Here is a 25,649-nt window from a genome sequence, read left to right as displayed (position 1 = left end):
AGCCATTAAAAATCCTTGCTGTTGGGCTTGCAATTTCATGTGCCAATTACTTTAATATTCTTAGATGGCTCAGTGATTTGGTCTCATTAGCCTGTGTGAGTTTGGTTTCTACCTTGAATGTTGTAATTTTTGCTTCCATAACTTTTTCCCATTAGCTACCCTCCCACTGTCCCCAAACACCTTGTTACACTTATTAAGAACCGAGGCAAATAATTAATTTAGGTGTTGCACCGTATTTAGGTTATCTTCTGTCTCAATTCTGTCCTCAGTTCTTGGGTATCCTGCTCCTTTCCTTGTTTTCTCTTTATTTATATAAATTTATTTAGAAATCTTTTGTGTTCATTTCCTTTCCCAGATCTGCTTGGCTTTTGGAAGTTTTCACTTTTGCTTTCTGACTTGCAAGAAGTAGCTTGCCTTACTGAGCCATCCTTTTTTCATTCTTCAACCTGTTTGATATGCAGCATTTCTCTTTGATTGTTTTCCCCCTTACTTGTGATGCAGGTTTCAGAGACCTTTTGCAACTCTGATTTAAAGTATTTCTAAACCTCCTCCTTATATTTGCCAGAAGCTAGAGGTGGATGTCAAGAGACGGATCAGTCAATGAGTGCCTGCTCTGTTTAAGTCTCTCTGAGACATATGGCATTGACCATTGTCAGAGAACAGGATAATGGTATAGATGTACCATCGATCTGATCTAGGATGGCCATTCTTATGTTATGGATCTTAGTTGCAAAGATATTTTTGTTTATCCTTTCATTTAGTTTGAACTGTTGTAACGCAGGATCACTCAAAGCAAGTTGACCTGTACCACCACCACCACCACCACTTTCAGGTTCTTGATGGTTACTTACCAATATTAAATCTAAAATGGCATCACCTCTTGTTGTTTCAGGAAACTGGTGAAGAAACCTGTTGAGTTTTATGTAGGTCATACCATCATTAACAGCACTTGGCCTCCAATCTGTGTCTGGGAAACAACCCTCCCATAATCACACAACTCCAAGGGGTATGTATTTCATTAAAGATATGAGGAAGATCTTTGGTTGTATCCACGCTGGGTTCTGAATGTCTGTAGAAGACCCCTATCACTGTGTCAGTGGAGCACCTGTTATCTTTCTTCCCCAAAGGAGTATGACCCACACGATTGCCTTAAAAGTTATATGGTTTTAACAATGATTTGGTTTTTTGTCTGTCTTATGGTGAAGGTGTTTTTAGCATTCATGTTCTCTAACTTTTTTCAGTAGTCCAGATGTGGAATCTCTCTCCCCGCTCCCACCCCCTTCCCTACAATTTGTCAGGTCAGAACATGGTTCCATCAGCAGGGGGTTTTAAGAAAAATATAAGAGAACATGAGAGATGCAGCAAAACTGCAATGTGACAATGTGACTCCCATCATTTTTTGTGTTTTGTCTGATGAAAATTTGAATTACTATAACATATGTGGCAGAGTACCCCTGGGTCTGGCCAGAGTCCAACACCTCTCCCGTCTGTTGACGGGGCTAGGTTGCACCCTCCTTGGCCAGTCTGGGCTGGCTGGTCAATCCTTTGCCATAGTCAGGGCTTCAGCCTCAATGGGCGGAGGGGAACCCAAGCACTCTCCCACTGAGCTACCCCTTCTTCCCCCCTGCTGTCTCCTGTAGGTGTTGTTTGCTGTCCTTATCTGTCATCTCTTCTCTTATCTCTACCTCCTCTACTTCCCTACCTCCTTCACCTCTTCCCCCACACCCTGTCTGGGATGGCTTTTTAAGCCCTGCCAGCACTCCTGTAGTGAGATCAGCTGGTCCTCATTGATTACCTGCTACCACTACCTACTGCTTCTACTTAACCGGCTCTGTCTGTTCTTCCCCTAGCCCAGGCTGCATCCTGCGCTGCCTGTCAGCCTTCCAGCTGGGGTCTGCTGGCCTAATTCTGTTACACATTCTGGCTGTGTCTACACTAGGAGCATCTGTCTACAGACATTACTGTTGGAAGAGATATTCCTACAGAACTCCTGTTGACGGATTGTGTCTACACATACCGCTCTGTTGACAAAGGGCCCCCCCCCCAGAATGTCTATGCAACTTTTTTGTCAACAGTTTTTCTGTCAACAAAACACATGTTGTGTGTAATGTTCCACAAGTTTTTTCTACAAAACCTCAGTTTTGTCTGCAAAACTCTCTAGTATAGATGTAGCCACTTCATAGATATAATAATTTGTCACTGCCGCATTGATTTCTCAGTCAGTGAGGACATAGTGCATAAGTCAGTCATATGCCATTATTGTTTAATCTGTTCATTACAGTAGTGTCTAGAGTCTCCAGTCACATTTGGTGCTAGATGCAGTTCATATGCAAACAAAGAGATGATCCTATTTATGAATTGATCAGTCTATCATTAAACTGGCAATGCAATCCCCTTGAATTGACTGGCATCTTTCCACTGACTTTAGGGGAGCTGAATCATGCCCTGAATCCATTAGATCTTTGTTAGCATTAGACTTTTAATGTGTGATTTATGTAAGAAATGAGCCATATGTAATCCTTTACAAAAGGCATCGTATCTTGCTCTGAACAATTTCTTGTTGTTTTAGCCCCAGTCTTGAGAAAAATAAATAAAAATTGTTACTAGGCCACCAGGCCTGACTGGAGAATAGGAAGGATAGGAAGTCATTCCAGCTGTTTTCCTTTTGCTGGCACTCAGCTCTCTGAGCAGGAATTGCTTAGCAGAGAACATCCTTTCCCAAGAGAGGTTCGTTGGGGTAGCACGAATGCAGGCTGGCTGTTTTTTAATTAAAAGCTCCTGCCAGATACGATCATGGCAAGGGGAGAAGTGTGGAGTCCACTTGGAAAAGAGAGAAATCTGCTTCAGAAAGCAGCAGAGCAAAGTGTTTTTTTTTTTTTTCTCTTCTATCCTTCTGCTTTTTAACATTTAACCACATAACCAGCACAGGCCTACTTCTGCTCTCCTTTCCCCACTCCTCCCAGCCCCCCTGTTCTGTTTTGACTATTGCTTCTCAATAGCAAGGCTAAGTTGGATAAGGGTTGTGCAACTTTGGAAATGGCTTTGGACCAGCGAGTGGAACAAAAATAAGCTAATTCCTTCTCTAAAGAGGTTGCCAAATTATCGACTTACATATCAGTCTGCGTTTGCAGCGATACATGCACATCTGGTTCTGGTGTGCTGTGCATGTCTAAATCAACTGTTTAAAGCAAAAAACTGTAGTAATTTATTTGCTTCTCCCTTGCTCTCCAAATAAAGGTTAAGAAAAAAAACCATAAAAAAGTAATTGAATAGTGTTTACGGTGGGATACAGCTCTTCTTTGCCTCTAGCTTCCTGGTTTTAATCCAGAATAACTCTGTCATGATCGAAAGCTATTACTGCCTGATGGCTGTTTAGTGTGTAGAGTGAAATTAGATTTGGTGGTTTAATTCAAGTCCTCATTGAGCAGTTGTCCACATCACAAGAGATGATCCCCCGTATTGCCACAGGTGATGCTGCTGTCTGGCGCTCTTATTGGCCACCTTGTTGGAGAGACCGAGGGCAGATTTGGTTTGGGGACTGGCCCTCTTCAAGGGGACAGTTTCAAGTAAAAGTAGACGAATATTGGGAAGGCATTATGATGCAGTTTGCATTGCAGCAGGCTGCTGCATGTCTTTTTGTGACTTGAGGACTTTTGCCTCCAAGGCTTCCAGTCTTGCTTTTCTTACCAGTATTTAAAAGGTGGGGAAAAAAATACTGAAATACTGTCACCCCTATGAAACACTGGTCATTATCTTGAGGGAATAATAATTTATTTTATTGAATTTTGATTACCTGGACCTGGCAAGATCACATCTGTTATCTGATATGATCTTTTCTGCCTGTCTAATACAAGAGAAGCATCAGGAGCAACGTAAGTCTTTGTATATGGCATTCTTCTATTTGACTAAAGCATTTTTACTCCATGAACCACAAGGCCCTCTGGAAAAGCCTGCAACACTTTGGCTGTCTGCCAATATTCATCAACGTAGTATGCTGCTTACATGACCAGATGCAGGCCAAGATACAGTAGACCCCTGACTGATGCGTAGGTTGCATTCCTGGGCAACCATGTGTAAGTCAAATTTCTCAGAAGTTGTGACTAAGTCAGGGGAAGGGCCCTGCTGCCTTTGAGTTCCCCGGTCCTGGCTGAGCCCAGAGCCAGGCACAGCAGTGCTGGTCAGTTTCAGAGCTTCCCCCAAGCTGTGGGGGACCCAGGAAACTGACCAGTGCTGCTGTGCCTGGCTCCTGGCTGCCAGCCACTCATGGGAGTCAGGAAACTGATGGGCACAGCAGCACTGGTCAGTTTCCCGGCCCTCCCCAAGCTGCAGGACCCAGGAACCAAGCAGCAGGGTGAGTGCTACGAGTGAGGAGAGGTGCAGCAGGGCTTGTTGATTTCGACTGTCATTATTCCAAGAATGGCACAAGTCGAGGATCTACTGTACTTAACAATGGTACATAACTGAACTACTTGACATAAGGACTGGAGTCAAACCAGGGTGTGTGATAGCACCTATGATATTAAATATCTTCCTGGCAGCCATGCTCCAGGTTTTTGGAAATGGCCTCCCAAGTGGAGTCGAAGTAAGCCACAGTGGATGGTAGCCTCTTTAATCTGGGCTGCTTCAGAGCCAAGACCAAGACCACAACCATACGAGTGATAGAACTCCTGTATGCTGATGATGCAGAGGCCAGAGCTACCTTGGAGGATGGTCTCCAAGCGATTTGTCGATATCTTTGCCACAGCCTAATGTAGGTTGGGACTGACTCTCAGAACATGAAAGACCAACGTTTTCTTTCAGCCAACACCCTCCAAACCATTACCTCAACCAACTGTCATGGTGGATGACCAAGTGCTGGAAAATATCAGAAGCTTCCCCCACCTCGGAAGCTATCTGTCCAACAATGCTGAAATCGGCCATGAAATCTGCCACTGAATTTCAAGTGCCAGTGTGGCTTATGGACATTTACAGAGGTGAGTCTTCAACTGTAACATCAAGATGCAGACTAAGATTGATGCCTAAGATGCTGTAATCATTCCAGCATTGCTATACAGAGTTGAAGCTTGGACTCCCTATAGACATCATATGAAAGATCTGGAGAAATTTCACCAATGGCAGTGAGGAGAATATTGGGCATCACATGGCAGGACAGATGAACCAACATTAGCGTTGTCACAGAGGCTGATTCCTACAGTATTAAGGTGGCAATCTCCCACAGGTAGCTGTGATCTGGTCACATGATCAGGATGCCTGACACACGTCTGCCTAAATAGATTCTCGATGCTCAGCTGAGGGTTGGGACCAGGTCTCTCAATGGGCAGAGGAAGCGTTGTAGGGACATCCTTAAGAACACCTTGGTAACATGGACACTGACAGCTGGGAAAGGCAGGTGGAGGGTCGGGTGACCAGGAGGGCCACCATCAAGAACAGTGCCCAACATTTTGAGATTAAGTGTCTTCTCTATGAAGAAGACCAGAGAGCCCAACATAAGAAGCGTGCTTGGGCCAGCATTGGCAACTGATGGAGACAGAGACCTCACATGCAGCCACTGCCAGAGAGTGCTCCTTGCTAGAATTGGCCTAATTTCTCACCTTCACTCTCATCTGTTACAGGCATCCATGGGGAAATCTTACTTGACACGAGGGTTCCTGGAGAGAGAGAGAGAGGGAAATGACTAATTCTTTTTTGAATCCTTCTGGGCTTTTAGCCATGGTGACATTTTGTGGCAAAAAGATTGTTTTGTAATAGTCTAATGCTAATACTGCCTCCTCTGTTTGGTACTTCTCTTATTTATGGAGAAAAAGTTATCAGGATCTTGCTGTGTGTTCATGCGGGTGCATGAAACAAATAGAGAGTGTGTCATTCAGCATGATCCAGATTCTGAAGCTGGTACGCAAGTATTTACTGAAGCAAAACTTTCAATGATTTTCAGCTGGAGCTTTGCCCATGTACAAAATTTCTAGATTGTATCTCTTATGTTTATTAATGTCTCAGCCCTAAGAACAGGATTTGATTTTCACATCATATGCATAAACCTGTCCATGAGCATTTCAGCATAGCAGGTCATAGCATTCAAAACTTAAAAGTCTGCATTCTTAAACAACGAGACTTTAACACTGTATTACGAAGAGAGACATCTGAACTGGGGTTCATTCTCAAGTTTGATACTTTAGACCTCGGGCTCAAAAAATATATCAATTACCTTATGCATTACAAGGACAGTTTCTCCATCTTTGATATTCGTAGTGATCCCAGGCAGCCCGCTTAACTTAAGACACTTGCAGTAAGTATTTTCCTTCCCCTTCAGCGCCCCCCTCCCCTGCCCTTCTGGTCTATCTAGTTGATTCATCAGTTTTTAGTTAATTTTTTTTTCTGTCTTTCTGTTAAATCCTCTTAATCTCAGTCATCATTTATGGGAGTTTTCCAGATCTGAAGAAGTGGGTCTGCCCCACAAAAGCTCATCACCTAAAAATTATTTTGTTAGTCTTTTAAAGTGCTACAGGACTGCTTTTTTGTTTTGTGAAGATACAGACTAACACAGCTACCTCTCTGTAATAATTCTTGCTGTAGAGGATTGAATTATTTGTTTCTTTTACATGCATACATGCAAATATTTCTCTATTCTTTTACAAAATTTGTATTATGTCTAATTTTTTGTGCTACTTCCTATCCCAGATTTGGGTTCTCTCTGATACCCGTCATCACCAAGATATCTGAACGCAGAAGGATTTCCTTCTACTACACTTTGTTTTTGGTTTTGTTTTGCTTTTTGGCCTTTGGCTGGATCTTAACTGTTCAAAGCCTGGTCAACTTCCTTTAATTGTAGGGTGCCTCTAGCATTGTGGACCTTCCTGTCTTTTGTTTGTGTGTGTCTTTATTTAAAATGGAAACAAAAAGAGAGGTCAGATGGCTGGAAATAGACACTAGCATCCTCAAATGACTCTTTTGGCTGCCAAATACAAATGTGTCAATGATAATAAAACAACCTAATCCCAAAGGACCCTAAAATGTTTACAAACTGTGGTTCAAAACCTGTCACTTGTGAGTCGTTCTGTAGAAGTCCATGGGAGTACTTTTGTGCAAAAGGTGAACCGGGTTTGGCCTCATAGGTGTACTTACCACTGGACTGAAATGTGGCTGCCAAACAGCAAAGAGCATAAATGATAAGAAGAAAACCTTTGGCAAAGGACATTGGGGCATATTCTCCCAAAAAGTACAATTGGATCTGTTAATTGTTTAGCCAAGAAGATAAGTCCAAAGTTTGTAAGATGTCATCTGAGGATCCAAAGTCACTGTAATGCATAATATTCTGTTAGCCTACATCAGAAGGGCAAAAGATTGAATTGATGGGATTTGACGGCACATTTATTATCAATAATGAGATAGCTCTGAATGTGCCAATCAGGATTAGGATTCCATTGTGCTAAAATCATTACGAATATTTATAAAGGCACAATTCCTGTCCCAATGCACTTTCAGTCTAACAAAACGCAAGATGTGGCAAGGATGCATAGAAGAAGGGATGTGGGACCAAAAACCATGGTAACAGAAATAAGATCATATATTTAAATAGCTTAAATGCATAAGTTGATCTGAATTCCTTCAACATTTGTTTTTTAACAGCAATAAGAAGCGATGAGCATGAAGTGCAGTAAAGGAGATGCAGGTTGGACATTAGGAAAACATTCCTAACTGGAAGTTAGGAAGTGGTTAAGCAATGGGATGATTGCCTAGGATGGCTGTGGAATCTGGAGATTTTTAAGAGCAGGTTAGACAAATACCTGTCAGGGATGGTCTAGTTGGTGCTTGGGCTTGCTATGAGTGCAGGAGACTGGACTCGATGACCTGTTGAGGTTCCTTCCAGTTCTTGAATTCTATGATTAGCCATCCTCACTGGCTCTTTACCTGGCCATTATGAATTGGTGATTCTTTTATATGTGTCACAACAGAAGTGGCTCTTGAAAGGAGATCTGATGAAGGAAAGGGCAGTTCACAGTAGGAGTAGTGGGAAAAGCAGACCAATTGAAGGTCAAACCAGGGATCATGAGTAGCATAGATGAGGGTGGGAGGCTTCCAGAAAGTACAAATAAATAGGGAGGAGCCTAATTTTGAGGGCCTTATTGGTGAGTTCTCAACAACTAAATTCAGTGCAGCAGAAAATGGGGGCCAGTGGAGGGATTCAGAGAGGGGATATGTTCAGGACAGTGATCCAGGAAGGTCATTTTAGCAGCTGCATTTTGAATGAACTGGAGAGGTGATGTCTGGTGCCAGGGAGGTCAGAGAGCAGAAGTTTGCCATAGTCAGGATGGGGGACAAGGACTTGGGTAGGAATTTTAGACCTGTGGAAAGAAAGAGAAGTCTGGATGTGATAGGCGTTCGACCTGTCTTCCTAGTCTAGATAGGGTTTGATTTTAAAAATGTGTTCCTCACCCCTGTCTGCTAATCTAGATGTATCCTCAAGGAGGAAAAAGCAGCAAGATGTGGTAGAGTTGCCAACTCTGAAACTATTTTGGGAGATCCCTCCCCCAACATGACACAATGTCATTTCTTAAAGTATCCTATTAAAATGGCCAGGATTGCTTGAATCACTGGGCGATAAATACCAATTCCAAGAGACTCCAGGCCAAACCTGGAGGGTTGGCAACCCTAAGATGTGGACACAACTTCCATGTATGGTGTGAACAAGAGGGAGGCATTGATATGACACCCAGCTTGCAGGCCCCAGTGGCAAAGAAACTAATGGTGCCTTCAGCAGTGACAAAAAGGGGAGTTGGAAGTGTTGGAAATGGAGATATGAGGCTTAATCCACTATGCAACTGGTGTCCAATAGGAATTGAAAGACTGCCACACTTGTGGTTGTCATCTTTCTCTATTTGCCACAACTGCTCTCCCTCCCCTAAGCCAGGCTTCCCTAACCCCGCTCTAAATAAATGACCTCCCATTTCCCCAGAGCCAAGCCCCCCCACTCTCCCATACTGAATTAATGCTGGCGACTCCCCAGAGACTCCGGGGCTGAAGGAGTGGCTGGGGCAACCAGAGCAGCTAGGGCTGGAGTGGCCAGGGCCTCCGGGGCCAGACCCAGAGCCGCTAGGGCCAGAAGAGTGGCTGGGGACAGAGCTGGAGTTGCCAGAGCTGCCATGTGCTTCTCCCAGCAGGGGTGGGGCATGTGCACAGGCAGGCACCACTCGTGCGGCTCTAGGAAGAGCCGCATTTAAAGGCACCAAGAGCTATATGCGGCTCCAGAGCCGGAATCGGCACCCTGCAATGTCATATTACACTACCTATTGGACACCGCAGCACTATGCCATCCGCTCTGAGAAGTGCCTTTCTTTGTAACTAACGAATATTACATGAGCCTGCCTCCTTATCTATACAATGACTGTATTCAATGCAGTACTCATAAGAAAGAGACCATGAGAACATATAGGGAAAAAAGTTACTGTTTGCATTTAAAATACTTCTCCCTTATTCCTTTCACACAGATGCAGAATTCCTCCTGCCAGTATCTGGCTCTACAGAGATTTAATAGAAAACTCTGCATGCAGCATCTAGAACCAAAGCTCTGACTAAGCCCACAGAGTACACATCACTGATGTACGGACCACTATACCTGAATATGGGATAACTCGGAGATGGAGGAGGTAAATCAACTAGAAGTGACAAATTGTTATTGCTGTGCCCTTTTTTACTCTATCTAATTTAACAGATCTATAGTTCTTTCCTGAATCAGGATAATTAATACAGCCCTGGACTTGTTTGAGAAATGAGAAGCATCTGAAATAGAAGTATGTGGTTGTAGAGAACAATATATGAATTTAAATATTTGTTCTGTATATCTTTTTAATTCCATTGCTTAGATTTGAAGGGGAGGGTAAGAAGCAGTGCTCAAAAGAAAATTGTAAAGAGTGGACAGCTCTGATATAATAGTATGTAAAGTGGTGTTCCACTTTGGTGCAGGGCTATGGGGAGGTAATAAAATTATACAGGATGGGATGAAATTTGTAGAGTACATACAGCAACAGAGATCCAAAGGGGCACCCTGATAAGTAATGAATCCATTCTCTACTGCAATGTTTTCTACTTTGTTCCTGTGAAGCAGAAGAAGATGCTGCTTCTGGTTGAACTCCGAGAAAAAGAGAGGCTGAGTTCCCAATCCAGCTGGTTTATTGGGGCATGTCTACACTACAGAGTTATTATTCCAAAATAAACTATTCTGGAATAATACACCCACACTATAGGGAAGCCCCAAAATAAGCAAAACTTATTCCGAAAGAATGTGTCCACACACAATAGAGCCTATTTTGGATTAGAGCCCCGGGAAGCATGTAAAAGGTAGGCACTTACAACCAGTGTTCTGTGTCTACACAGCAGTGTTATTTCAGAATAGCCCCTATTCTTCATCTATACATCTCCTATTTTGCTGTGTAGATGCTTGCAAAATTATTTTGGAATAATAATAATACCTTTGCTGTGTCTAGATTACAGGGGTTTGTTGGCAGATGTTTTTGTTGGAAGGTATCTTCCGACAAAACTTCTATTGACAGATCATGGCCAAACTGCCAAGTGAGTTGCAAGAGTGATCAGCTCTGTCGACAGAGAGTGGCTGGACTGCCTGTCCACTCTGTCAGCAAAACGGTCATCCAGAAGCATAAAAGACAGGGCTGCCTGGTGTCCCAAAAGCCCGGTCTGAAGACAGCCTCCAATCTTCCCCCCACAAATGTCCAGGCTTGCTTTATGTCGAACAATCTCTGTCAACAGAAGTGTTATTCCGTGTGGAAAGTGGGATATAGCTGTCTGCAAAAGTTCTGTGTGTCTGCCGACTTACTGTCAAGAGAACGCCTTGGGAGCCTGGATACTCCCTGGGTTTTGTTGGCAAAATGACCATTTTCCTGACAAAACCCTTTAGTGTAGACAGAGTTTTAAAGTCTTTCTGCTCACTTCAAAGGGAGTTGGACTGACCCCTAAATCCTGCTTTCAGTGTAACCCGTGAGACTGCATTGACTTCAGTGGGTTTACACCATGATAACTGAAAACAGAATAGGACTTGGAGTAAGCATACTGTTTATAGTCTTTCTAGGCCCATATTGATGATAGGGTGACATAGGGAGGAAGTTAAATGCTCTAACTGCAGGACTCTAGGATCCCTGACATTTTGAAGTTCTTTTATTTTTCTAAAGATTGGCACTTGGCAGGGCTCTCAAAATGCTGGCTTTCTGAATGGTTGGTGAAGAAGTAAACTGTTTACTTCCTATTGGATCCTCTTGTAAAAGAGTTCAACCTGTATGGTCTCTAATTTGTTTTGAAAAAGAAACCTCTGTTAATTGTAATAATGATATAATGGTTGATGCTCAGTTGTTCCCTATTATTGAAGGGTTGATTCTTGCCATTTTAGGGAATAGAAGGTGTGAGCATATGGCTCAGCTTCTGAGCTGGTTCTTACACCTACACAATTCACAAGATGGTACTGCAATGCTGTAATTGAACCTTTTAAACCTAAAGTGCAGAGTTACTTGAGGGATTTAAATTCTGATCTTTTGAAATAGATATTTTAGAAGCTATTAACTAATTCATAGGGCTGTAGCTGTTGTAGGGCATCTAATAAACCTAATCTCTGGACTAGTCTCTGTAGAGGTCATAAAATTAAATTATTCAGTTGGCCTCTTTTGAAATCGGTGCCTTTTCAAAGTGAATGAGTCAAGCTTAAGACAAGCCCTCAGATCTGCAACTGAATGGGTGAGAGGGGCAAAGTCCTTTTGCTTTGAACTAGTTAAGATATATAAAGACAAAGCTAGTTGGCGAAAGTCTGCTCAATAGCAGAGAAAGGCCTCCGGTACAGTGAAATGTACTGTTCATGCCACTTAGATAAGGGAGCCTACAATGTGATCATTAAGTTCAGCATCCTCTAGAGGAGTAATTGTAATAAAACTACCATTGTTGTGCTAAATTTTAGAAAGGGGAATTAAGGAACAAATGAGTAAGCTAGTCAAAAAGCCCCTAGAATCAAAGTTAAGGAAATCTTTAGTCAGCAGTATTAAGTGCTACTTAACCATACCATAAGAGTCATAAAAAGGGAAGGAGGAGGACAAGAAGAAAATCATTATGATTAAATAGAAAGTTTCATGAGGTTATTGAACTGAATATAGCTTTAGAAAATAGAAATCCAGTCTGAGGAAAGCCACTAGAAAGCATGAAGTATGCCATTTAAGATGAAAATTAGGAGAGTGTATGAGAATCAAATGGCCAAATACAAAAATCCATCCCCAACTTTGTAAGTGTATCAAAAGCAATAGGCTTCCTAGGGAATTTGTAAGTCTGTTAGACTACAGGGAGTTAGGGAAGCAGTTAAGGAGGTTGAGGATCATTTCTTTGCTGTGGTTTTCACCACAGTGAGGCTACACCTACATGATGGGATAAATTTGGAATCTTTTAAAATTGATTTTGTAATGCTGGTTTTTATAAATTCGAATATGACTATCTTCACCTCCCCACAAATTCCAGACAAAGTCGACTTATTGCTTCCACACTCAATTGCCAAACACTGAGTGTTGCAGCAGTGCATTGTGGGAACCTATCCCACAGTTCCCTCTGTCCGTAGCATTCTGGGTATTTTCACTGGTGCAGTATGGGAAACAAATGCCCTGCAAGTGGTTGTGGGTATGCGATGTCATCTTCTCACATTGCATTGCTCTCATTCCCCTCCCATGGAAAACAACCATTTTTCCAGAAGGAAAGAAGGAAAAGTAGGGAATCACAGCATGTATGTGCTCTGGGATCACCCAGATGACTATGCAATGTCAACTGGTCCCTCAGCTACTTTTCTCCCCTTGAAACCACAGTATGGTATGACCTGTCTTAAGGAAGCTATTTGATAAGGAATTTACCAAAAAAACAAAGATTGCCAAATTAACTGAAATCTCTTGCTTTTATTACTGAATTATCCAAGATTTTACAAAAAGCAGCAAACGGCCATTTTTCAGAGTAAAATAAATAAAAGTTGGGAGTCACAGGTGAAGGAAAACCAAATAGAAGGTGTAGTGCGAAGGCAGGAGGTCTGTTATATTGACCAGTGATCACCCAGGAGTCTGTGTCACCTCAGGTGGCCCTCTAGCTGCTTTCCCCCGCGCCCCGTTGAATCCAGAAACATCATCCCTGAAAATATGACAGGAACAATGAAAAGCTTGAAGAAAGAGAAGGATAGTAAAGGTTAGGAAGAAAGACATTTTTTTGATGCAGGATTTTTGGCTTCCCACTATGCTACACAAATGTGTCCAACTCAGGGGTGGAGCTTCCAAATTTCCACGTGCCTGGGTGATGTGTGGTGTCTTGGTTGAAGGGCTAGTTGAAATGGTCCCTTCAGTGTTTCTAAGGCAGTGGGGCCAGCCCCAATTGACTTTGCAGGCGCTGGCCCCCATCGTTTCATTGGGGGGGGGGGTGTCGTGGGGTGTAGAATTGTTGGTGAAGGGCAAGTTGAAATGGTCCCTTCAGTGTTGCTCAGGCACGAGGGGCAAGCCCCTGAAATCTTTGGCACCAGGGGCAGATTTCTCCCTAGTGGCAGCAAGTCCACAAAAATCTTTCCTGCCTCTAGAGCCCTCATTGCTTGTAAACCAGGACTTGGTGCTGCCTGGCAGCATGGTCCACGCTCAACAGCAGGCACCTATTTTTATTGGGTCCAGGGCTAGCTATGTGATTTGGTTGGGTGTGGGAAAGACCACGACTGTGTGGTGCCTATGGGGGAGGGAGGGCCCTCTCTGCACAAAGGTAGACCACAGAAAGGAAGATTCTAAGTGTCTCATACAAGCACAACTTCCACAGCCTAGCTGCCACGTGGGGCAGGAGCTGGCACCAGTGCTGGAAAAAAACAATCCAAGTGCTCAGCTTACAGACGGAGAGGGAGAAGCATGAACTCTGTGTTGGGGCTGTTTTTAATGGGTAGATACATTCGCAATGCTGATAGCAAAGAAAGAAAGGAGTTTCCCAGGCTCTCTTATAAGCATGATCTCACAGACTACCCGCCATGGGCTTCCTGGTGCTGAATTCAACTTCATGCGCTTCTTGTTACCCCATTCCTGTGCACCTGGGGAGCAGCAGAGATGGAGGTGGCCAGAGTGGACAACTCTGGGGCATTGTGGGATACATACGGGACACCTCTGGAGGCTAATAAAGTCTATTAAAAGACACGGCATTTCCGTGCTAGCCTTAATTCGAACTTGATGCTATGTCAAGTCACCTCTCATGATGATATAATATGAACTTTAGTACTTCTTAAAATCAACCTATTGGTTTTTGCAGTGAAGGCAGTGACATTGTAAAATCAAGCTAACTGCCCTAAATTTGATTTTATCATGTAATGTAGACATAGCCTGAATGTGTTTGTGCCTGCTACTGATGAGAATATTAATAATTACTTGAGGGAAGAAAAATCCGTGAAGAGATGTATAGAGAAAGGAACACCGTATGTTGGAAGTTACTCTTTAAAGAGTACTCCTATCTGAAGTGAGTTTGGTTCTCAAACCATAGATAAGCTTTTTTTGGTTTTGTTCTTGAATTCAACTTTGCAAGCAAAAGGAGGAAGTGCTTGCTTCACCCCTAAAAAGGTTTTTCTTTTTCATCAGTATGTTGTCTTGTGCAGATGTCTTTTTATATTGCAGTATGTTTGTGTAGGACTCAATAATAGGATGTTCTTTTGGGATGGAGGAAGAAATCTGGTTTGGACACCTTAGTGATATCTAAGGGGTGAGGGAGAGGCTGGAGAGCCTAGTTCTTCCTTCAGGAAAAGAAAATGACCATTGAGTAAAACCCCATTTACATCTCTTTTTCTGTCAATACACACCTGACTATTTTTTCTTGGGTCAACGGTGAGGAGAGTGTTGGTGGGCTGTTGGCTCTTGTGCTCTAAAAATCTGAGCAATTTGTAAAATATTATAGTTTTGACTGAAAAAGAAACTTATCCCAAAGAACAAGAAACATACAAGCCTTGTAGAGTTCCAAAGTTTTAATCCTCACTGCATGTCCAGGGCTAAATCCTTGGTGTGGTTAAATTTACTTTTGTGCTACCAGATTTAAAACAGGGTTGGGACGTCAGCTTGGTCCTCCCACTACATAGAGCAATCCTCAAGTACCATAAAACTGGTATTGTTTTGTGCAGTTCTCTCACAGTTCAATTTATATGGGGAGAAAAAGGGGTGTGGCCAGAGCATTGTTGGGCTGCTGGAATGACTCGGAGCATCCATGAGTCCACGCTAAGTTGGTCATTGACACCAGCCTGGCTGTTCAGGGATCAGTGAACCATAAAGACTTAAGAGCGTATTTGTGTTGTGCTTCCCTGAGTTGTGCTGGTGGAAGAAATGACAGTCCCAAGGATCTGGCCCGCAGTATCTAGCACTTTTTTTTATATAGTGCTTTGGAATACCCAGGTTAAGAAAAGCACTATGTAAAACCAGAATGTAACCTGGTCCACATGCAGGTGTGGGAAGCATACTGAGCAACAGGGAAGTGAGAAGGTGTGTCCAGAGTAGGTTAAAATATTGCTGCAAAATAAAAACCAATAGGAACTAACCCCCAAGTCCTAAACAAAAAATGAGAAGATAAATCAGAAAGGGAGGGAAGTTTATCCATTTGGTAAAGAGACACAAAGGGAAATGGAGGGAAATCAAAGATAACAAAGAGGCTGAGCAGGGGATTGCGATAAGGAACCGCTGCATGAAAAGGCAGTCCAGTAGCACTTCAAAGACTAACAAGATAATTTATTAGGTGATGGGCTTTCGTGGGACAGACCCAAACGAAACTAAGGCAGGAGGAAAGAGGGGTTTAAAGGTGGAATTTTTTTTTTTTTTTTTTTTTTAAACTTGAATGCTAACAATCATTACTCTAGAATTTGTTTTAACCTGAGTATGATGTGCAAACCAGGTGGTACACGTGTGTGTAATTTCTGGCTTAATTTAGATTAATTGAGATTTAACTGAGACTGAACAATTGGTAAGTCCCTTTCAGATGTTGGCTGAGGTGCCAGTCCAATTTTATCAATATCTCAAAAGGGCTAAAATCCACTAATTTGATCAAAGACATTTAAAAAGGAAAATCTGGCTTTGAGTTTCACAAAGCTGCTGACTTTTATGAGAGAGTTATTTTGTCCTCTTTTGAAAATAACTTTTTTTTTCCCCGACAAATTACCAAGAATGGAGCATATTCATTTTCACTTGGTACTGTGAGGTACCAGTAGCATAGCAGTGACCACTATTCAAGTAATGGTTTCCGGTTTGAAATAAATTGCCTAGGGAGGTTGTGGAGTGTCCATCACTGGAGATATTTAAGAGCAGGTTAGATAGACACCTATCGGGGATGGTCTAGATGGTGTTTAGTCTCCCCAAGAGGGCAGGGGACTGGACTCCATGACCTCTCAAGATCCCTTCCAGTTCTAGTGTTCTGTGATTCTATAATAGCCTCCTGTTTTCAGTCAGCCATCATATTCTGAAAAATATTAATTTTGGGTAGTTGGAATTTTCCTGTCATTAGGATGGCTTCTGATCTCCCAGCAATGTAAACTGAGAGGCGCCCCACCGATGTCAATTGAGTTACTTACAGTCACACTGAAAGGTGACAATGGGTTTTCTTCGAATCTGCTAAAAGTCTGCAAAACAGGAACTAAGTTTTAAAAATAGTGCAGATGAGAGGGGAATCAGGCCCCTGGCCTCTGGTCAAAGATAATTTTTTGGAAGATTTGAGCAGAACATTTAATCTATTTGTGAGCATGAGGAGAGAGAAAAAATATTTTTCCTTCTTTTGAACAGCTCTGCAGCCTTAGAGGCGGGGATGGAGGGGCGGGTCTTCCCCTGTGCTAAAATTTAGCATGGAAATAGCCCGAACTGTGGCTAAGTGCCTGAGCTTTTGGTTTTGATCTGACCAAATTATGAGCCATGGACAATCATGTACAAAACATGCACTTTATATCTGTCTTCTAAAGTTCATCAGGACTGCAGCTGAGAGAGGATTTGCTGTGAATGCATGTGTGACTAGCTAGGTAGTAAAAAACAAAGGAAAGATAAAGAGATGGGAACCCCTGGAGCTGGGGAAAGTCAAAGGGGTTGAGGGAAATTCAATAAACTCTGTCATATCTCAGCCACCATACACAAGGGCTCCTGGAGCTCTTCCCTATGCTCTTACAGATGCTGTATGTCCTGACAGGGCAGAGAAGCTGTTCTGTAGCTCTGGTAAGGACTGGAGGAGGCGAGAGAGGATTCCTGCGTACTTTGTACTATGCATTTGAAAGGGTCCCACTCAGGCACATTTCAGCAGCTCCATTCTTTATATGGCTGATAGGAGAGGGGCTTCATCCAAGGTACCTCCTACAGTACGTAGAATAGAATAATTTAGTCAGGCCTGCCAACGGGTGGGGGTGGCGGAGGCAAAGGGGACAATTGCCCCAGAGTCTGGCAATACAAAAGGGCCAAGGGTTCCCAGTCACTGCTACTGTGGAAATGACGGTGGCTGGAGCCCCAGGCCTTTTAAATTGCTGTCAGAGTACCCTGCAGTGCACTCCGAGCAGCACTGAGAGCTGGCTGTCCCACCCTTTCACCAGAGGCCTTGCTCCTTCTGAGGGCATGGAGAAGGGCTGTTGGCACAGCTGAATTCAGTGTTTCTAGACAAACCATTGCACGTCATGGAGTTTACCTGTGTTGTTTCCTTTTTCATTTATTTATTTATTTTTTGTTTGCACGTAGCTTTATTTCAGAGTCCTGGCAAGTGAAACTCCATACATAGTAGTACAAGGTAGTACACCTACAGGAAAAGTATATCCTACTATATTGTGTTGCAGTGAGAAACAATACATGCCCGTGTAACTCCAGTCTCTAGCATGTAAATATGCACAAGTGGTAGAGTTAGGGTTGCATGTTCATTCTTACCTTCGGCATTTCCTGCTTTAGAGCTTTAATTCCGCACCCTTGATGTTCTGTTAGCATAGTTTGGGTAGGGGGTATATACTGTATTTCTTTGGCATTTTACAATCATGGTAGGGACCTGTTTAATCATTTGAAGGTTTCTGTTACTTACTAGCTTTACAAAAAGAGTTGATCTGCACAGAGCTAGTTTTGGGGGCAGGTGAGTTGGGCGTGCCCTTCATGACAGCTTTCCAGGGTGCCATGTGGCTTTTTTATTTTTGCTGCATTGCTCTGGGGTGATGGCTCCAAAATATTTTTCTGCCAAGGCTGGCAAAATGCTTAGACCTGGTGCTAGATCTCATGGGTTCATAGGGCCTATTTCTTCACTGATTTGTCCCTGGTGTAGTCATTTGCATGGGTGTAAATGACTCTGCAAGGTTCCAGTCATTGGTTAAGTAGCCCCATAGTCTGTAATACAGCATTCACTATCCAGAATTGAAATTCCAGGAACAGTTTTTCCTTTCCTGTAAGCTAACGTGCATTTTGCTTTATACACTTAGTGGCCTGAAAATGATTCATTTTTTATCCCAGCAGTTTTTTTTCCATTTGAACCATTTTGTATGTACTGGATGTCATTCTTTTGAGAGATAATTATCTGAGCTGATGTATATTCACTCCGGATGACATAGGGCCTAATTCTATATTGTTCTGCATGTCTGTTGTTATTTGCATCAGCACAGAGTGGGTCTGCAGTGCTACCAATGCACTGATGCAAATGACTACAGAAGGCGTAGGGTTATGAAATGGACCTGACCCTCACAGTAAGCGCAAGTCAACACTACTACATAAGAGACACCCTTGAGTGACACAAGTTGCTGTGAGCTAAGCACAGTCCACAACGGCACTGTGACATAGCTTCTGCTTCTTATTTTGGCATAGAGCATCTGTTGTCAGCATAGAGTGTCCTCACCAGAGATGCTACAGCGGCACAGCTGCACTGCTAGACCTGCTCTAAGAGAGGGGCCTTAGCGTTAAAGAGACTCCGATGCTGTGGCTGCCAAGGCGATCTAAAATACTACCTTCCTGATCTGGTAGCATTTTGCACTCACTTTGCACTGGTGTACATGACCACACAACAAAATGCAGAGCAACAGGGAATCCGTCCATATGATATTAAAGGAATGCTAATGAGCTATTCTTTATAGTTGGATGGTGATACTACTAAAAATGACTACATAAAAGCCACAGCCAATAACTCACTAAAATGCTACATAAAATGTTTGTCTTGCTTTTAACATGTACACTCGAGTAATTCACATCCCATGCAACGATATCCCTTCTAACCTCTTCCTTGATCTTGTCCATCACTCTCTTGTGGATGATATAGTTATCACTGAGGAAAATGAAGGGAAGCAAGTGAAAAGGGTGCAAGTGCTAAATGAGGAAGGGAAGTTGTATGGACCGATTATGAACATCGATAAAACAAAGACAATGGTATTTGGAGACAAGGAAATAGGAAGGAAGAACAGTGTTCTCAAACTAGAGAACGTAGAGAAGTTCACATATTTGGGGAGCAACATGACATATAAGCTAGATTGTAAGAAGGAAATAGCGACTACAATAGCAAAAGCAAGAGCAAGTTTGAAGGTTATAGGTAAGATCTGGAAAAGCAAAGCAATTAGCTTAGGAACAGAGCACCTTGAAAACGTATTCAGCAGCATGTTGTACAGATGTGAGACATGGGTGACAATGAAAGATTTAAAGAGAAGTATATTGATGTGTGAAAAGAGTTGTTATAGCAAGATCCTGAGAATAGGATGGATGCAGAAGGTCGTCCATGAGGAATTATATAGGAAGATTATAGCTGAAAGAGAACCTACTGCAGAAGGTTATACAATGGAAGCCACAGCTATTCGGGCATATCTGCAGAATGAACAACAAGTAAAAAGTATTTGGCATAATGGACAGTTTGAATAGGAGAGGCAGACCCCACAGAGTATGGGTCGATGATATAGTAGATTGGTGTGGAGCTGGTCTACAGAAACTAAGCTACTCGGCATTGGACAGGGAAAGATGGAAGGAAATATTGAGGGTGGCATTGGACACCAACAGGCACTGAGCCCATGGTTGTTGTTGTTGGTGGTGATGGTGATGATGATGATGGTGCGGAATTAATCTATAGAAACTAAGCCACTCTGCACTGGACAGGGAAGGATGGAAAAATTAGTGAGGGAGACATCGGACACCAATGGGCGCTGAGCCCATGGTTCATTATAATGATAATACTTGTGACTCATCTTTTGTGCAAGTTTTATTTAACTTCCTTTTAAAATGTTTTCCATCTCAAGTATTCTACAGAACTCTCTCCAACAAGGCTTCCCTTCACGTGTTGCTTTGCAGTGTGGTCCACCTCTTCTCTCTCTGTGCTGATGCTTTCATGATGCTTGGTTCCCTTCTCCCCTGCAGATGTTGTCCAGCCACTAAGTACTGGTCATCTACTGCCTAGACAAGTCTGGCTTTCTTGTTGCTTTTTCCCTTGTCCTTCTGGGGATTCTTCTGCTAGTGGGATATCAGTTTGGTCCCTGAAGAAGGCCCTCTTTCCTATCCTTCTCCTGTTAGGCAGGGATGACTCCTGTAAGCCATCAGGGTCTCCCTTATTTTCAGTTGCTGTTATAGGAGTGTTGATTTGTCTTTTTAGTGAAGAACCTGAATGGTAACTGTAACAACAACTTAAAAACATAGGTGGGATCAAAACTGTGTAATTGTTAGCTCTCTATAGACCATCAATAAGTGTTCCATGAATTACACCAGTGATCCATGGGTCACAACTTGGGAACTTTCCAGTGTTAACTGTAATTTGTAGTGTCACACGGTGAAAATGGCAAATTTGTATTCACAAATGGATTTATAGTTCTCTTCTTGCAAAAGTGAAAGAAAGCACAAAGAAAACTGTTAACAGAAACATATAATTTATACAGCAGAAGTACAAAGAACATAAAAGTAATCATATCTGAACATAGTTACTGAGCGTCATATGAGCTAACACAATGCTGTCTCTAGCTAACCAACCAATATAGACCATCGCAAACCTTGTTAAACTACTCATTATTAAACCTTGCTGGAATTACGAAATACAGTATTAGTTATCGTAAACCAAGATGTAGCTAGTTCAGAAGTTATTCTTTTTTTTCATTACCTTCAATTCCTGAGGTCTTTCTGGATCATCCTTTATATTATTTAGTGTCTGCATCCTCTTGGTGGTGTATATGCCTCTCTTGATCTTTGCTTTTCATTTTGAATAGGTTGTCAGATGCCACAATGATGGGGGACTTATTTACTAGATAGACAGAAGTGTAATTTTCCCTGAGCTGCTTTTACAGGTGGCTCTGGCCATCTCTCTGTATTGGACCTCAGTAGTCACATACCAGTAGGTTTTTATGCACTTAAATTTTAGCAGATGCTGATTGCGAAAGTAAAATGAGTTTATTTTGCTCTTTTAGAAGTCAATTACAACAACTTTACAATGCTCCCTACTAAACTCCATAGGTTACCTTACATGCTAGATTACAGAATAAAAATGGGCCCCTGAATTAGATTTCTTGCCTGTCCAGTGGCCATGATTACATGTTTCCTTCTGTTCGAAAAATTCTACTGGTTTGAGAGAGATTCCCTGTACTTAATGTAGGGCATAGTACAGGAACCCATCATCTCTCAAAATGGAAGTTTAAGGCAGAGAATTTTAATGCTGACTAGGTGATTTGGGCACCGAGTTTTTAACTTGGCATCCCGATCCCTTAGTTGGCTTAAGAAATCCATTTTAAATTGTGGTTATTGTTTGATAATATAACTATTAAATGGGATCAAAACAAAAAGCAGTCAAGTAGCACTTTAAAGACTAGCAAACTAGTTTATTAGGTGAGCTTTCGTGGGACAGACCCACTTCTTCAGACCATAGCTAGACCAGAACAGACTCAATATTTAAGGCACAGAGAACCAAAAACAGTAAGCAAGGAGGACAAATCAGAAAAAGATAATCAAGGTGAGCAAATCAGAGAGTGGAGGGGTGGCCGGGGGGGGAGGTCGAGAATTAGATTAAGCCAAGTATGCAGACATGCTCCTATAGTGACTCAGAAAGTTCCTGTCCCCATTTAAACCACGTGTTAATGTGCCGAATTTGAATATAGAAGCCAGCTTGGCTGTTTCTCTTTGAAGAGCAGTGCGAAAGTTTTTTTTCAGTAACACACATAACGTTAGGTCATTAATAGAATGCTCCATTCCATTAAAATGTTGACTAACTTGTTTGTGGGTCTGGAGTGTTTTTATGTCTGTTTTGTGCCCATTAACCCTTTGTCTAAGGGAGTTAGAAGTCTGTCCAATACACAAAGCATCTGGGCATTGTTGGCACATGATGGCATATATAATGTTAGTAGAGGAGCATGGGAAAGTGCCTGTGATTCTGTTAGTAACCTGGTTGGGTCCAGTGATGGTATTTCCAGAGAAGATATGTGGACAAAGCTGGCAGTGGGCTTTGTTGCAGGGAAAGGTTCCAGGACTGTTATTCCTGGGGTATAGACTGCAGCTGTTTAGCGAGGATCCTCATAAGGTTGGGAGGTTGTCTGTAGGAGAGAACAGGCATGTCACCCAGGGCCTTCTGGAGTGTGGCATCCTGATTAAGGATAGGTTGTAGGTCTTTAATAATTCGTTGCAGTGGTCTGAGTTGGGGGCTGTAGGTGATGACCAGTGGTGTTCAGTTCTTGGCTTTTTTGGGCCGATCTTGGAGTAGCTGGTCTCTGGGTATTTGTCTGGCCCTGTCGATTTTGTTTTTTTACTTCTCCTGGTGGGTAATTCAGGTTTATGAATATTTGGTAAAGATCTTGTAGTTTTTGGTCTCTGTCAGTTGGATCAGAGCAAATGCAATTGTATCTAAGAGCTTGACTGTAGACAATGGATCTAGTTATGTGGCAGGATGGAAGCTAGAAGCATGTAGGTAAGTATAGCGATCAGAAGGTTTTCGGTACAGTGTGGTACTGATCAGGCCATCCTTGATTACATGGGATGTACATATTATCAGGTGTTAATGAAAGGTCAGTGCCTGAACAATACATTCTACAACTGAGCATCACTTTCCGTAATTGAACACGCAAAGAGAAATTACACTGAACATCAGCATCTGGCAGTATTTTTTCCAAAAACAGCGACTAAAATGGGTTTAAGTTGATTAACACTATTAAATCACATCTAATATTTGATACTACAGGATTTCATTACAGCTGTATGACACAGTTATACAAAAATGTGTTAACATCAAAGAATACAACCAAAATTAAGATAGCAAACAAAACCTATGTAACTTTTTTCTTTGCAGGAAAATACTTTTGAAGTATGTATGTAACTGCACATTCTTTTAAAGAATATTTACTGCAAGCAAAGTTATCAACCTCCAGAAAAATCACACATAGCATTACTAAGCATATCCCCCAAAAGTGTACAATGCTCACAGTTGGAAAACACAAAATTAAAAAAATCATAAGCAACAGGTGAGCTTCATATTTACAAGAATGTGAAAAGAAGTCCAATTTTAGCACTGTTGTAGAACAACTTGTCTCTTTTCAATGCAAGTTCATGAGCTGTCCCCTCCTTTTGAGAGCACACTTTACAAAACACCGTGTTCTTGGATTACAGACCAAGGTAGAACATTTTAACAACGTCATCTTAAAGTTTTTATTTACAATTACTGATGTAATTGTAGTGGATAGAGGGCCGTGATCCACCAGAGGTTGGGCTCCCTCGATCTGATTGACTTGAGGATCTAGGATCCCGTTCAGCAAAATACTAAAGCATAGGCTTAAGTTCCATTAGGAGTTTCACACATAATTAACTTTAAGCACATATTTAAATTCCTAGCTAAATTGGTACTGTAGGTAGGGACAAGGGCGAGATCAAATGAGTCTGCTGTTCCAGGCTCCATGTTACATTTTGATTAGGCGTGGCCATGTTCATTTTAATTTTTTTCGAATGTACTAAAATCAGTGTGGGGCAATAACTTTATATTTAAAAGATTTATTTAAAACGATTCAAGAAATATGTAAAGAAAATTTTAATTTGTCTCCATTCTAATCAAGTAAATGTTAAAGATTTCCAGATAAGCCTATTGTATTTTTATCACGTTTTCCATTTCCTCTGAAGCTATAACTCTTATTGTAGACTGACTTCTTCCTCCAAGTGGATCTTGACACTTCCCCTCAGTATCAGCTGACTGAGGATACTAGGGAAGGAATAAGCTATGTCCTATTTCCTACTTCTCTTTGTCTGGAAACATTTCACCTCCAAGACTCACTCAGAAGTCTACTGCTTTTAAAAATGTATTTAAATATGGAATTGAGTTAGTGCCTTGGCATACTGAGAGATGGATGATACTGATAAAAACTGGAATTTCTCAGTATTTCCTGCCTCAGGAGGAGAGGAACAGGTTGGGATAGGAGCGTTAATCTAAACAGTAGCTGTATCTGTTAAGAAGTCCACCAGTATCTGATATACATAGATTCTGTGAAATCACAGGTTCAGGTCTAGGGGAATCCAGTTAATCCTTCATCCTTGCAAAACAAATAAGTTGAATTTGCTGCAGATTATGCTGTTCTAATTTTTTTTTAAATCAGTCCTTTAAAATAGAACTTCTGTCAGCTTTGTATTAGATCCCATGACACACTACTGCCCCTGACCAAAAATTTCCCTTTCCACGCTAGTATAAAGTGTTCTCTCTGCAGTGATGATATGCATTGCTTCCTGGTGCTCCCAAGGTGGCAGCATTTCTGTGGTGCAATTTGTCCAGTATATAGGTCATGAAACGCCGCTTTGCAGTCCTTTGGGATGAAAGATGATGTATAAATGCAAAGTGGTGTTGTAATAAAAAGCAATTGCATGTTTGAATATTATCTTCCTTTCTATGTTTTTATTTATTTAGGTATGGTTTGTTTAGAAGATATACTAATTTTTGAAGCACCTTGGCACATTACATCCTTTAAAAATCAATTTTGTAATTTCTTTATAGTTTTGTCGAAGAACCTCCTCTGCACTAATAGAATGCCTACCCTGAACCCTGCTAATAAGTAAATCCATAAATCCTGTGAAAATCATAACCAAATAAATAACAAGGGAGGCTGTGGAAGTATTGACTGACGTTCTTTCCTCACTCACCTCTTCTCATTTCTTCCAGATATCTACAGCCAGTAGGAATCACTGACAGGGTGTGTCAGCACAGCAACAGCACAGCACAGCAACAGGGATTACACCATGTCTTGAATACAATGGGTTGTTCTTGGCTTTCAGAGATGGGGCAATCACAAAGACCCCAGTCTTTGTGGCTGGGAATCAATGAGGAGTTTTAAAATTGATTTCAATTGGAGAAAAACATGGTTAAATATAGGTTCTTTTCTTCTCTGTTGTATCAACTTGTTACTGATTTTGTGCAATGACAACACAATATATTAAAAGTAATTGCCTCTTTGGTGACTGCTAGCTGTGATACCTCAAATATATGGCGATCTGCCTATCTCATAGAACTGGAAGGGACCTTCAGAGGTCATGGAGTCCAGGCCCCTGTACTCACTGCAGGACCAATCACCAGCCCTCCCATATTCTTTTTTCTTTAATCTATTTGCCCCAGATCCCTAAATGGCCCCCTCAAGGATCAAGCTCACAACCAGGGGTTTAGCAAGCCACTTTCAAACCACAGAGCTATCCCTCCCCCCATTGTAGCATCAACTGGAAAGCTCA

The 25,649-nt window shown here is 41.9% G+C and overlaps 1 long non-coding RNA gene across 1 annotated transcript; it reads left to right on the top strand.

Moving 5' to 3' along the window:
- The first annotated feature begins 889 nt into the window (after positions 1-889).
- Positions 890-25,273, top strand: LOC142017419 (uncharacterized). Its single transcript, XR_012646522.1, has 3 exons — positions 890-1,006; positions 9,483-9,641; positions 25,090-25,273. It is a non-coding gene; the product is annotated as an uncharacterized LOC142017419 (long non-coding RNA).
- Positions 25,274-25,649: the final 376 nt, after the last annotated feature.

Source organism: Carettochelys insculpta, chromosome 9, assembly GCF_033958435.1.
Source record: "Carettochelys insculpta isolate YL-2023 chromosome 9, ASM3395843v1, whole genome shotgun sequence".
Lineage (NCBI taxonomy): Eukaryota > Metazoa > Chordata > Testudines > Carettochelyidae > Carettochelys > Carettochelys insculpta.
The sequence above is the reverse complement of the archived record's forward strand: the minus strand, read 5'-3'. Positions and strand labels throughout refer to the sequence as shown.